Genomic DNA, 14,832 nt, shown 5'->3' on the forward strand with positions numbered 1-14,832 from the left:
GGGGTTAATTGAATTTCCTTGATAATATACGGATTTTACTCATTTTTGACCTTTTTTCTTTCACTAAAAAGGTCATAAAGTGGCCTAGCCTTATCGAATCGAAGCATGTAATAGTTCCTATGAAATCTAACAAGCATATATTCGAATTCCAAGGTTGATTTTATCATTTTCGAAAATGGACAAAATGAGGGTTAAGTGAATTTCCTTGTTAATTTACGGATTTTACTCGTTTTTGACCCTTTTTCTTTCACTAAAAAGGTCATAAAGTAGCGTAGCCTTATCGAATCTGTAACACCCATACTAGAAATTACCTAGGATATCTAGTATGCTCGTTAAACTTGGCATTGGATATTGCTCAGAGTATGGACGATTTTATACGAAGTATGGTATGATTATTATTATAAGACCTCGTTAAGTGAGGCATAGTCCAGAAACAAAATTTTATTGGAGCCAGTCGAAGTATGGTGGATCATTCAAAGGTTGGATTCGTTCACGAAAAGATAAAGTCGACGAAAGTGTTATTTAGATAAGCGTATGAGAAATTGTATTCAGTAAAAGATGAACAAGTATTAGTAAAGATGAACAAGTATTAGTAACCTAAGTCAGATTTATAAGAAGTATGTGGAACAAGGAAATTGACTCAAAGGATATCAGACACATCAGCTCAGCGAGCCTTGCCTTCCGTCATGTCCGGAATGTATAATGTATTCCATGACTCACAATTAAGGAAGTTATTATCGAATCCTTTTAATCCATGGAATTGGAAATCATGATTTTGAAATCACTCTTTATCTATCTGCTTAAGCCAAATTGTATCGATGGTTATGATGTAAGAACCTTGTGTAGCAATGAAAAATCGATAATTTTGCCGGTCAAAAAGAATCAGTTAGTAACGGACATATGCTGGTGTCTAAAGTCGGAATTATGTATGCTTATTAGCAAGTAAATCCCTAGAATTTCGAGGACGAAATTTCTTTAAGGGGGGTAGAGTGTAATACCCCGCATGTAAAATTTAGTATCAATTATTCTATCCTTGGAATTTTGCTTGAGGAAGAGTGTAGAAAAAGAAAAGGGCAAAAAGGTCCTTTCTACTTATGGATATTTTTCTCACCTTTGCTAAAACATGCTCCCTTCCCTTTCTCTTTTTGGCTCTCGGCTCCCTCTTTCCTTCACACCCAATCACTAATCTTCAACCATAATCTACCTAGAATCCAACATGAAAACACCTTAATATGATCCTATGAGCATCTAAACCACAATGAATGCTTGGAATCTCTTTTCCCTCTCTCTTACCCGAGCCATCCCTTCCTTTATCAATATTGGGAATTTTGTAAAATTGAGTCAAGAATGGAACTATATGTGTAGAAAGGTGACCACATGTCTGTTGATTTGGCATTAGAAGCAGGATGCTAGCAGAAGAAGTGAAGGCTGAAGCTTAGATACATGAATATTGGAAGCTTGAGCTTATAATTTTGGGATTTTGCTTGGAGCTTGAAAGGTAACCAAAAAAAAATAAGTTGTTTTAAGAAGTTGATTAAGTTTAATGTTGTTTATTGTTGTTGGGTGTTGGCACACGAATTTGAAGAAATAAAAGTAGTAATAAGCTGAATTTAAGCTGTCCTTGTTTTTAATGTAAGCTGTTTGGACAGGTTCTGTTATTTGGGCCATATCTGTTACTGTGTAATTCAGAATTAAGTGATTATTGTATATTTGGTTTCTACGTTTAATTCCCTCCAATTCAGATATAAATTTCGTGCAATTCGGAATAGGAATGAAGTCGGAAAACATGTTTAAAGATTGGTAATTTCTGCTGGATTCTGGTTACGGATTTTGGAACAGTGCTTCACTAAAACGGTAAGAACTATCTCTCTGTAACTCCGAATCAAGAGGTTGTTGTTGCTATGGTTAGTTAACGAAATTCCGGACGTGTAGGCACCAGTTTCACTGATTTTGGTCCAGTATTGAAGTTTGTAGATGATTTCGAAGTTTGAGGGCTGATGTAGGTGTCGTGCTGTTTTGCAAAAGTGGCCAGAAACTGTTTTGGTGAGTTCCTTTAGTTAGTAAACCCACCTTTGGGTAGTAAATTATATCATTAGAATGCTAATATATGATTAAGAATTATTAGAATATGTTGGCATAATTGTATCAATGCTAGATTCCCATTATTTTGTTCTAAAATTTCTTATGTTATTGTGCAATGCTACTTTAGTCCTAATGTTGGAGGATAGAATTTGAATAGAAGATTGATATACATATAATTTGGAAAATTGAATTGTCACATGTTTTGGTTACTAGTTTACTCTAAATTCTCTTTTATGTTATGAATATGTTTATGTTAGCGTTGATGTTGGAGGAAATTGTTTAAACAAGGCCAATGATGAATGATGAATTTATTTATGTAAATGATTTAGAAAAATATTGGAATTTAACACTTGCCTATTAGAATTGGTTACATTTTCTTAAATAATTTTACGAGAAAGTTTATTATGCATAAATATAGTCATTGTTCGGCTAGAATTTGAAATATTCATTTTTATTCAATTATGTATTCAGGAATGTTTTAAGATACTCCAACATGGATAGTAACATAAACATGTTCAAATCGACATTAATGCATATTTTCTTACTATGCGACAGGATATTTAGCAATCCTCCAACTTAGGAGACATTACATAATTATTGCACATTGGCATAAGAGATGTATTTAGAACAAGTATGTCATGTAAATAATTCTTGGGTAGATTTCCAATCATTGGAAATAAAGAATCCTAGTTATGGAAGTTCGGCTTAATTAGTCGAATTTAATTTATCAGGATATGGGGAAAATTTTATAACCTTTTAGAAATGGCATATGACAACGATATGCCTAGAACCTGAATAGGTTAGTATCAGAAATAATTTCAGAATAAAGACGGAGTCACTACGTCTTTATTATCAGTTTCAGGATGTTTTCATTAAAAGAAAATTAGTTAGGATAAGTTATTCCTCTCTATCTCCCCGTCAGTAGTGGAGTTGAGGATTGATTCAGTTATCAGAGAATCAGATCAAGTTATAATATTAAAACATGTTTAAATTGTGGCTTTCGCTATCCCGCCAGTTGGATACGAAAGGTTCCCGCCAGTTGGAACGGGCACTATCCGCGAGGATGATCCCACAATAATCAGAGGAGTCCGGTATCCCCGTCAGTTGGGTTCCCGCCAGTTGGAAATATTTATATATATACCGGTCAGAGTGGAATAAATTCCGGGGTTACTCCACCTGGGTTTATTCCGTAAAATCAACTCAGATAATATTGTTTGTTCAACGCTAACATTTCTAACATAATATGACAGACATTATGATTATGTTTATGATTTTATCATTAGTATTAGAATTATATTAGTAATTCAGATAGCGATCCTAGTTATCCCCCGATCGCTCAGTTATGCATGATAAAACAGTATAAACCCGGAATGGGTTTAGTTTAGAGACAGATGGCGATCCTAGGTTCCCTGTGATTGCCTACAACCTAGGATAGGTGGAACTCACTGAGACATCCCGTCTCACCCCAATCCCTTTTATTTTATTTCAGATCAGCAGGTTGTACGTGGCAAGGAGACAATTCAGGAGGCTGAATAATATATTTTCACATGCTCGTGTCATATCAGTTCAGATTATTTATTACGCTTCCAGACATGTATTCAGATAGCAAATGTATGATCTTGCAGTGATGTATATATTTAATCAGTCGAAAATTTTATTATTGTAATTTTAATGTATCCAGTACTAAATCTAACGCACATTCTAAATATTCTAGATAAGTTTAGTATGGGCGTTACAGAATCGAAGCATGTAATAGTTCCTAGGAAATCTAACAAGCATATCTACGACATCCATGGTTTATTTTAGATTTTTTTAAAAAGGCCAAAATGGGGGTTAAGTGAATTTCCTTGTTAATTTATGGATTTTACTCGTTTTTGACCTTTTTCTTTCACTAAAAAGGTCATAAAGTGGCCTAGCCTTATCGAATCGAAGCATGTAATAGTTCCTAGGAAATCTAACAAGCATATCTACGACATCCATGGTTTATTTCAGAATTTTTTAAAAAGGCCAAAATGGGGGTTAAGTGAATTTCCTTGTTAATTTATGGATTTTACTCGTTTTTGACCTTTTTATTTCACTAAAAAGGTCATAAAGTGGCCTAGCCTTATCGAATCGAAGCATGTAATAGTTCCTATGAAATCTAACAAGCATATATTCGAATTCCAAGGTTGATTTTATCATTTTCAAAAATGGACAAAATGAGGGTTAAGTGAATTTCCTTGTTAATTTACGGATTTTACTCGTTTTTGACCCTTTTTCTTTCACTAAAAAGGTCATAAAGTGGCCTAGCCTTATCGAGTCGAAGCATTTAATAGTTCCTAGGAAATCTAACAAGCATATCTACGACATCCATGGTTTATTTTAGAATTTTTAAAAATGGCCAAAATTGGGGTTAAGTGAATTTCCTTGTTAATTTACGGATTTTACTCGTTTTTGACCCTTTTTCTTTCACTAAAAAGGTCATAAAGTGGCCTAGCCTTATCGAATCGAAGCATGTAATAGTTCCTAGGAAATCTAAAAAGCATATCTACGACATCCATGGTTTATTTTAGAATTTTGAAAAACGGCCAAAATGGGGGTTAAGTGAATTTCCTTGTTAATTTACGGATTTTACTCGTTTTTGACCCTTTTTCTTTCACTAAAAAGGTCATAAAGTGGCCTAGCCTTATCGAATCGAAGCATGTAATAGTTCCTATGAAATCTAACAAGCATATATTCGAATTCCAAGGTTGATTTTATCATTTTCGAAAATGGACAAAATGAGGGTTAAGTGAATTTCCTTGTTAATTTACGGATTTTACTCGTTTTTGACCCTTTTTCTTTCACTAAAAAGGTCATAAAGTGGCCTAGCCTTATCGAATCGAAGCATGTAATAGTTCCTAGGAAACCTAACAAGCATATCTACGACATCCATGGTTTATTTTAGAATTTTTTAAAAAGGCCAAAATGGGGGTTAAGTGAATTTCCTTGTTAATTTATGGATTTTACTCGTTTTTGACCTTTTTCTTTCACTAAAAAGGTCATAAAGTGGCCTAGCCTTATCGAATCGAAGCATGTAATAGTTCCTATAAAGTCTAACAAGCATATATTCGAATTCCAAGGTTGATTTTATCATTTTCTAAAATGGACAAAATGAGGGTTAAGTGAATTTCCTTGTTAATTTACGGATTTTACTCGTTTTTGACCCTTTTTCTTTCACTAAAAAGGTCATAAAGTGGCCTAGCCTTATCGAATCGAAGCATGTAATAGTTCCTAGGAAATCTAACAAGCATATCTACGACATCCATGGTTTATTTTAGAATTTTTTAAAAAGGCCAAAATGGGGGTTAAGTGAATTTCCTTGTTAATTTATGGATTTTACTCGTTTTTGACCTTTTTCTTTCACTAAAAAGGTCATAAAGTGGCCTAGCCTTATCGAATCGAAGCATGTAATAGTTCCTAGGAAATCTAACAAGCATATCTACGACATCCATGGTTTATTTCAGAATTTTTTAAAAAGGCCAAAATGGGGGTTAAGTGAATTTCCTTGTTAATTTATGGATTTTACTCGTTTTTGACCTTTTTATTTCACTAAAAAGGTCATAAAGTGGCCTAGCCTTATCGAATCGAAGCATGTAATAGTTCCTAGGAAATCTAACAAGCATATCTACGACATCCATGGTTTATTTTAATTTTTTTTTAAAAAGGCCAAAATGGGGGTTAAGTGAATTTCCTTGTTAATTTATGGATTTTACTCGTTTTTGACCTTTTTCTTTCACTAAAAAGGTCATAAAGTGGCCTAGCCTTATCGAATCGAAGCATGTAATAGTTCCTAGGAAACCTAACAAGCATATCTACGACATCCATGGTTTATTTTAGAATTTTTTAAAAAGGCCAAAATGGGGGTTAATTGAATTTCCTTGTTAATATACGGATTTTACTCATTTTTGACCTTTTTTCTTTCACTAAAAAGGTCATAAAGTGGCCTAGCCTTATCGAATCGAAGCATGTAATAGTTCCTATGAAATCTAACAAGCATATATTCGAATTCCAAGGTTGATTTTATCATTTTCGAAAATGGACAAAATGAGGGTTAAGTGAATTTCCTTGTTAATTTACGGATTTTACTCGTTTTTGACCCTTTTTCTTTCACTAAAAAGGTCATAAAGTAGCCTAGCCTTATCAAATCGAAGCATGTAATAGTTCCTAGGAAATCTAACAAGCATATCTACGACATCCATGGTTTATTTTAAATTTTTTTTAAAAAGGCCAAAATGGGGGTTAAGTGAATTTCCTTGTTAATTTATGGATTTTACTCGTTTTTGACCTTTTTCTTTCACTAAAAAGGTCATAAAGTGGCCTATCCTTATCGAATCGAAGCATGTAATAGTTCCTATAAAATCTAACAAGCATATATTCGAATTCCAAGGTTGATTTTATCATTTTCGAAAATGGACAAAATGAGGGTTAAGTGAATTTCCTTGTTAATTTACGGATTTTACTCGTTTTTGACCCTTTTTCTTTCACTAAAAATGTCATAAAGTGGCCTAGCCTTATCAAATCGAAGCATGTAATAGTTCCTAGGAAATCTAACAAGCATATCTACGACATCCATGGTTTATTTTAATTTTTTTTTAAAAAGGCCAAAATGGGGGTTAAGTGAATTTCCTTGTTAATTTATGGATTTTACTCGTTTTTGACCTTTTTCTTTCACTAAAAAGGTCATAAAGTGGCCTAGCCTTATCGAATCAAAGCATGTAATAGTTCCTAGGAAATCTAACAAGCATATCTACGACATCCATGGTTTATTTCAGAATTTTTTAAAAAGGCCAAAATGGGGGTTAAGTGAATTTCCTTGTTAATTTATGGATTTTACTCGTTTTTGACCTTTTTATTTCACTAAAAAGGTCATAAAGTGGCCTAGCCTTATCGAATCGAAGCATGTAATAGTTCCTATGAAATCTAACAAGCATATATTCGAATTCCAAGGTTGATTTTATCATTTTCGAAAATGGACAAAATGAGGGTTAAGTGAATTTCCTTGTTAATTTACGGATTTTACTCGTTTTTGACCCTTTTTCTTTCACTAAAAATGTCATAAAGTGGCCTAGCCTTATCAAATCGAAGCATGTAATAGTTCCTAGGAAATCTAACAAGCATATCTACGACATCCATTTTTTATTTTAATTTTTTTTTAAAAAGGCCAAAATGGGGGTTAAGTGAATTTCCTTGTTAATTTATGGATTTTACTCGTTTTTGACCTTTTTCTTTCACTAAAAAGGTCATAAAGTGGCCTAGCCTTATCGAATCAAAGCATTTAATAGTTCCTAGGAAATCTAACAAGCATATCTACGACATCCATGGTTTATTTCAGAATTTTTTAAAAAGGCCAAAATGGGGGTTAAGTGAATTTCCTTGTTAATTTATGGATTTTACTCGTTTTTGACCTTTTTCTTTCACTAAAAAGGTCATAAATTGGCCTAGCCTTATCGAATCGAAGCATGTAATAGTTCCTAGGAAACCTAACAAGCATATCTACGACATCCATGGTTTATTTTAGAATTTTTTAAAAAGGCCAAAATGGGGGTTAATTGAATTTCCTTGTTAATATACGGATTTTACTCATTTTTGACCTTTTTTCTTTCACTAAAAAGGTCATAAAGTGGCCTAGCCTTATCGAATCGAAGCATGTAATAGTTCCTATGAAATCTAACAAGCATATATTCGAATTCCAAGGTTGATTTTATCATTTTCGAAAATGGACAAAATGGGGGTTAAGTGAATTTCCTTGTTAATTTATGGATTTTACTCGTTTTTGACCTTTTTCTTTCACTAAAAAGGTCATAAAGTGGCCTAGCCTTATCGAATCGAAGCATGTAATAGTTCCTAGGAAATCTAACAAGCATATCTACGACATCCATGGTTTATTTCAGAATTTTTTAAAAAGGCCAAAATGGGGGTTAAGTGAATTTCCTTGTTAATTTATGGATTTTACTCGTTTTTGACCTTTTTATTTCACTAAAAAGGTCATAAAGTGGCCTAGCCTTATCGAATCGAAGCATGTAATAGTTCCTATGAAATCTAACAAGCATATATTCGAATTCCAAGGTTGATTTTATCATTTTCAAAAATGGACAAAATGAGGGTTAAGTGAATTTCCTTGTTAATTTACGGATTTTACTCGTTTTTGACCCTTTTTCTTTCACTAAAAAGGTCATAAAGTGGCCTAGCCTTATCGAGTCGAAGCATTTAATAGTTCCTAGGAAATCTAACAAGCATATCTACGACATCCATGGTTTATTTTAGAATTTTTAAAAATGGCCAAAATGGGGGTTAAGTGAATTTCCTTGTTAATTTACGGATTTTACTCGTTTTTGACCCTTTTTCTTTCACTAAAAAGGTCATAAAGTGGCCTAGCCTTATCGAATCGAAGCATGTAATAGTTCCTAGGAAACCTAACAAGCATATCTACGACATCCATGGTTTATTTTAGAATTTTTTAAAAAGGCCAAAATGGGGGTTAATTGAATTTCCTTGTTAATATACGGATTTTACTCATTTTTGACCTTTTTTCTTTCACTAAAAAGGTCATAAAGTGGCCTAGCCTTATCGAATCGAAGCATGTAATAGTTCCTATGATATCTAACAAGCATATATTCGAATTCCAAGGTTGATTTTATCATTTTCGAAAATGGACAAAATGGGGGTTAAGTGAATTTCCTTGTTAATTTATGGATTTTACTCGTTTTTGACCTTTTTCTTTCACTAAAAAGGTCATAAAGTGGCCTAGCCTTATCGAATCGAAGCATGTAATAGTTCCTAGGAAATCTAACAAGCATATCTACGACATCCATGGTTTATTTCAGAATTTTTTAAAAAGGCCAAAATGGGGGTTAAGTGAATTTCCTTGTTAATTTATGGATTTTACTCGTTTTTGACCTTTTTATTTCACTAAAAAGGTCATAAAGTGGCCTAGCCTTATCGAATCGAAGCATGTAATAGTTCCTATGAAATCTAACAAGCATATATTCGAATTCCAAGGTTGATTTTATCATTTTCAAAAATGGACAAAATGAGGGTTCCTTGTTAATTTACGGATTTTACTCGTTTTTGACCCTTTTTCTTTCACTAAAAAGGTCATAAAGTGGCCTAGCCTTATCGAGTCGAAGCATTTAATAGTTCCTAGGAAATCTAACAAGCATATCTACGACATCCATGGTTTATTTTAGAATTTTTAAAAATGGCCAAAATGGGGGTTAAGTGAATTTCCTTGTTAATTTACGGATTTTACTCGTTTTTGACCCTTTTTCTTTCACTAAAAAGGTCATAAAGTGGCCTAGCCTTATCGAATCGAAGCATGTAATAGTTCCTAGGAAATCTAACAAGCATATCTACGACATCCATGGTTTATTTTAGAATTTTGAAAAACGGCCAAAATGGGGGTTAAGTGAATTTCCTTGTTAATTTACGGATTTTACTCGTTTTTGACCCTTTTTCTTTCACTAAAAAGGTCATAAAGTGGCCTAGCCTTATCGAATCGAAGCATGTAATAGTTCCTAGGAAATCTAACAAGCATATCTACGACATCCATGGTTTATTTTAAATTTTTTTTAAAAAGGCCAAAATGGGGGTTAAGTGAATTTCCTTGTTAATTTATGGATTTTACTCGTTTTTGACCTTTTTCTTTCACTAAAAAGGTCATAAAGTGGCCTAGCCTTATCGAATCGAAGCATGTAATAGTTCCTAGGAAACCTAACAAGCATATCTACGACATCCATGGTTTATTTTAGAATTTTTTAAAAAGGCCAAAATGGGGGTTAATTGAATTTCCTTGTTAATATACGGATTTTACTCATTTTTGACCTTTTTTCTTTCACTAAAAAGGTCATAAAGTGGCCTAGCCTTATCGAATCGAAGCATGTAATAGTTCCTATGAAATCTAACAAGCATATATTCGAATTCCAAGGTTGATTTTATCATTTTCGAAAATGGACAAAATGAGGGTTAAGTGAATTTCCTTGTTAATTTACGGATTTTACTCGTTTTTGACCCTTTTTCTTTCACTAAAAATGTCATAAAGTGGCCTAGCCTTATCGAATCGAAGCATGTAATAGTTCCTAGGAAATCTAACAAGCATATCTACGACATCCATGGTTTATTTTAGAATTTTTTAAAAAGGCCAAAATGGGGGTTAAGTGAATTTCCTTGTTAATTTATAGATTTTACTCGTTTTTGACCTTTTTCTTTCACTAAAAAGGTCATAAAGTGGCCTAGCCTTATCGAATCGAAGCATGTAATAGTTCCTATAAAATCTAACAAGCATATATTCGAATTCCAAGGTTGATTTTATCATTTTCGAAAATGGACAAAATGAGGGTTAAGTGAATTTCCTTGTTAATTTACGGATTTTACTCGTTTTTGACCCTTTTTCTTTCACTAAAAATGTCATAAAGTGGCCTAGCCTTATCAAATCGAAGCATGTAATAGTTCCTAGGAAATCTAACAAGCATATCTACGACATCCATGGTTTATTTTAAATTTTTTTTAAAAAGGCCAAAATGGGGGTTAAGTGAATTTCCTTGTTAATTTATGGATTTTACTCGTTTTTGACCTTTTTCTTTCACTAAAAAGGTCATAATGTGGCCTAGCCTTATCGAATCAAAGCATGTAATAGTTCCTAGGAAATCTAACAAGCATATCTACGACATCCATGGTTTATTTCAGAATTTTTTAAAAAGGCCAAAATGGGGGTTAAGTGAATTTCCTTGTTAATTTATGGATTTTACTCGTTTTTGACCTTTTTATTTCACTAAAAGGGTCATAAAGTGGCCTAGCCTTATCGAATCGAAGCATGTAATAGTTCCTATGAAATCTAACAAGCATATATTCGAATTCCAAGGTTGATTTTATCATTTTCAAAAATGGACAAAATGAGGGTTAAGTGAATTTCCTTGTTAATTTACGGATTTTACTCGTTTTTGACCCTTTTTCTTTCACTAAAAAGGTCATAAAGTGGCCTAGCCTTATCGAATCGAAGCATGTAATAGTTCCTAGGAAATCTAACAAGCATATCTACGACATCCATGGTTTATTTTAGAATTTTGAAAAACGGCCAAAATGGGGGTTAAGTGAATTTCCTTGTTAATTTACGGATTTTACTCGTTTTTGACCCTTTTTCTTTCACTAAAAAGGTCATAAAGTGGCCTAGCCTTATCGAATCGAAGCATGTAATAGTTCCTAGGAAATCTAACAAGCATATCTACGACATCCATGGTTTATTTTAAATTTTTTTTAAAAAGGCCAAAATGGGGGTTAAGTGAATTTCCTTGTTAATTTATGGATTTTACTCGTTTTTGACCTTTTTCTTTCACTAAAAAGGTCATAAAGTGGCCTAGCCTTATCGAATCGAAGCATGTAATAGTTCCTAGGAAACCTAACAAGCATATCTACGACATCCATGGTTTATTTTAGAATTTTTTAAAAAGGCCAAAATGGGGGTTAATTGAATTTCCTTGTTAATATACGGATTTTACTCATTTTTGACCTTTTTTCTTTCACTAAAAAGGTCATAAAGTGGCCTAGCCTTATCGAATCGAAGCATGTAATAGTTCCTATGAAATCTAACAAGCATATATTCGAATTCCAAGGTTGATTTTATCATTTTCGAAAATGGACAAAATGGGGGTTAAGTGAATTTCCTTGTTAATTTATGGATTTTACTCGTTTTTGACCTTTTTCTTTCACTAAAAAGGTCATAAAGTGGCCTAGCCTTATCGAATCGAAGCATGTAATAGTTCCTAGGAAATCTAACAAGCATATCTACGACATCCATGGTTTATTTCAGAATTTTTTAAAAAGGCCAAAATGGGGGTTAAGTGAATTTCCTTGTTAATTTATGGATTTTACTCGTTTTTGACCTTTTTATTTCACTAAAAAGGTCATAAAGTGGCCTAGCCTTATCGAATCGAAGCATGTAATAGTTCCTATGAAATCTAACAAGCATATATTCGAATTCCAAGGTTGATTTTATCATTTTCAAAAATGGATAAAATGAGGGTTAAGTGAATTTCCTTGTTAATTTACGGATTTTACTCGTTTTTGACCCTTTTTCTTTCACTAAAAAGGTCATAAAGTGGCATAGCCTTATCGAGTCGAAGCATTTAATAGTTCCTAGGAAATCTAACAAGCATATCTACGACATCCATGGTTTATTTTAGAATTTTTAAAAATGGCCAAAATGGGGGTTAAGTGAATTTCCTTGTTAATTTACGGATTTTACTCGTTTTTGACCCTTTTTCTTTCACTAAAAAGGTCATAAAGTGGCCTAGCCTTATCGAATCGAAGCATGTAATAGTTCCTAGGAAACCTAACAAGCATAACTACGACATCCATGGTTTATTTTAGAATTTTTTAAAAAGGCCAAAATGGGGGTTAATTGAATTTCCTTGTTAATATACGGATTTTACTCATTTTTGACCTTTTTTCTTTCACTAAAAAGGTCATAAAGTGGCCTAGCCTTATCGAATCGAAGCATGTAATAGTTCCTATGAAATCTAACAAGCATATATTCGAATTCCAAGGTTGATTTTATCATTTTCGAAAATGGACAAAATGGGGGTTAAGTGAATTTCCTTGTTAATTTATGGATTTTACTCGTTTTTGACCTTTTTCTTTCACTAAAAAGGTCATAAAGTGGCCTAGCCTTATCGAATCGAAGCATGTAATAGTTCCTAGGAAATCTAACAAGCATATCTACGACATCCATGGTTTATTTCAGAATTTTTTAAAAAGGCCAAAATGGGGGTTAAGTGAATTTCCTTGTTAATTTATGGATTTTACTCGTTTTTTACCTTTTTATTTCACTAAAAAGGTCATAAAGTGGCCTAGCCTTATCGAATCGAAGCATGTAATAGTTCCTATGAAATCTAACAAGCATATATTCGAATTCCAAGGTTGATTTTATCATTTTCAAAAATGGACAAAATGAGGGTTAAGTGAATTTCCTTGTTAATTTACGGATTTTACTCGTTTTTGACCCTTTTTCTTTCACTAAAAAGGTCATAAAGTGGCCTAGCCTTATCGAGTCGAAGCATTTAATAGTTCCTAGGAAATCTAACAAGCATATCTACGACATCCATGGTTTATTTTAGAATTTTTAAAAATGGCCAAAATGGGGGTTAAGTGAATTTCCTTGTTAATTTACGGATTTTACTCGTTTTTGACCCTTTTTCTTTCACTAAAAAGGTCATAAAGTGGCCTAGCCTTATCGAATCGAAGCATGTAATAGTTCCTAGGAAATCTAACAAGCATATCTACGACATCCATGGTTTATTTTAGAATTTTGAAAAACGGCCAAAATGGGGGTTAAGTGAATTTCCTTGTTAATTTACGGATTTTACTCGTTTTTGACCCTTTTTCTTTCACTAAAAAGGTCATAAAGTGGCCTAGCCTTATCGAATCGAAGCATGTAATAGTTCCTAGGAAATCTAACAAGCATATCTACGACATCCATGGTTTATTTTAAATTTTTTTTAAAAAGGCCAAAATGGGGGTTAAGTGAATTTCCTTGTTAATTTATGGATTTTACTCGTTTTTGACCTTTTTCTTTCACTAAAAAGGTCATAAAGTGGCCTAGCCTTATCGAATCGAAGCATGTAATAGTTCCTAGGAAACCTAACAAGCATATCTACGACATCTATGGTTTATTTTAGAATTTTTTAAAAAGGCCAAAATGGGGGTTAATTGAATTTCCTTGTTAATATACGGATTTTACTCATTTTTGACCTTTTTTCTTTCACTAAAAAGGTCATAAAGTGGCCTAGCCTTATCGAATCGAAGCATGTAATAGTTCCTATGAAATCTAACAAGCATATATTCGAATTCCAAGGTTGATTTTATCATTTTCGAAAATGGACAAAATGAGGGTTAAGTGAATTTCCTTGTTAATTTACGGATTTTACTCGTTTTTGACCCTTTTTCTTTCACTAAAAAGGTCATAAAGGGGCCTAGCCTTATCGAATCGAAGCATGTAATAGTTCCTAGGAAATCTAACAAGCATATCTACGACATCCATGGTTTATTTTAGAATTTTTTAAAAAGGCCAAAATGGGGGTTAAGTGAATTTCCTTGTTAATTTATGGATTTTACTCGTTTTTGACCTTTTTCTTTCACTAAAAAGGTCATAAAGTGGCCTAGCCTTATCGAATCGAAGCATGTAATAGTTCCTAGGAAATCTAACAAGCATATCTACGACATCCATGGTTTATTTCAGAATTTTTTAAAAAGGCCAAAATGGGGGTTAAGTGAATTTCCTTGTTAATTTATGGATTTTACTCGTTTTTGACCTTTTTATTTCACTAAAAAGGTCATAAAGTGGCCTAGCCTTATCGAATCGAAGCATGTAATAGTTCCTAGGAAATCTAACAAGCATATCTACGACATCCATGGTTTATTTTAATTTTTTTTTAAAAAGGCCAAAATGGGGGTTAAGTGAATTTCCTTGTTAATTTATGGATTTTACTCGTTTTTGACCTTTTTCTTTCACTAAAAAGGTCATAAAGTGGCCTAGCCTTATCGAATCGAAGCATGTAATAGTTCCTAGGAAACCTAACAAGCATATCTACGACATCCATGGTTTATTTTAGAATTTTTTAAAAAGGCCAAAATGGGGGTTAATTGAATTTCCTTGTTAATATACGGATTTTACTCATTTTTGACCTTTTTTCTTTCACTAAAAAGGTCATAAAGTGGCCTAGCCTTATCGAATCGAAG

At 33.0% G+C, this 14,832-nt stretch overlaps 1 long non-coding RNA gene across 4 annotated transcripts; it reads left to right on the top strand.

The window, feature by feature from the left end:
- The first annotated feature begins 347 nt into the window (after positions 1-347).
- On the top strand, positions 348-3,788 carry LOC146897853 (uncharacterized). 4 transcript variants are annotated; one of them, XR_015022674.1, is made up of 4 exons: positions 348-1,498; positions 1,770-1,854; positions 1,933-2,043; positions 3,572-3,788. It is a non-coding gene; the product is annotated as an uncharacterized LOC146897853 (long non-coding RNA). The 4 variants fall into 4 exon arrangements; XR_015022673.1 differs by having other exon boundaries at positions 581-1,498; positions 1,650-1,854; XR_015022675.1 differs by having other exon boundaries at positions 581-1,498; positions 1,743-1,854.
- The last annotated feature ends 11,044 nt before the right edge of the window (positions 3,789-14,832 follow it).

Source organism: Medicago sativa, chromosome 8 (genome assembly GCF_051527215.1).
Source record: "Medicago sativa cultivar Bolivia chromosome 8, Bolivia_mono, whole genome shotgun sequence".
NCBI classification, from domain to species: Eukaryota; Viridiplantae; Streptophyta; class Magnoliopsida; order Fabales; family Fabaceae; genus Medicago; species Medicago sativa.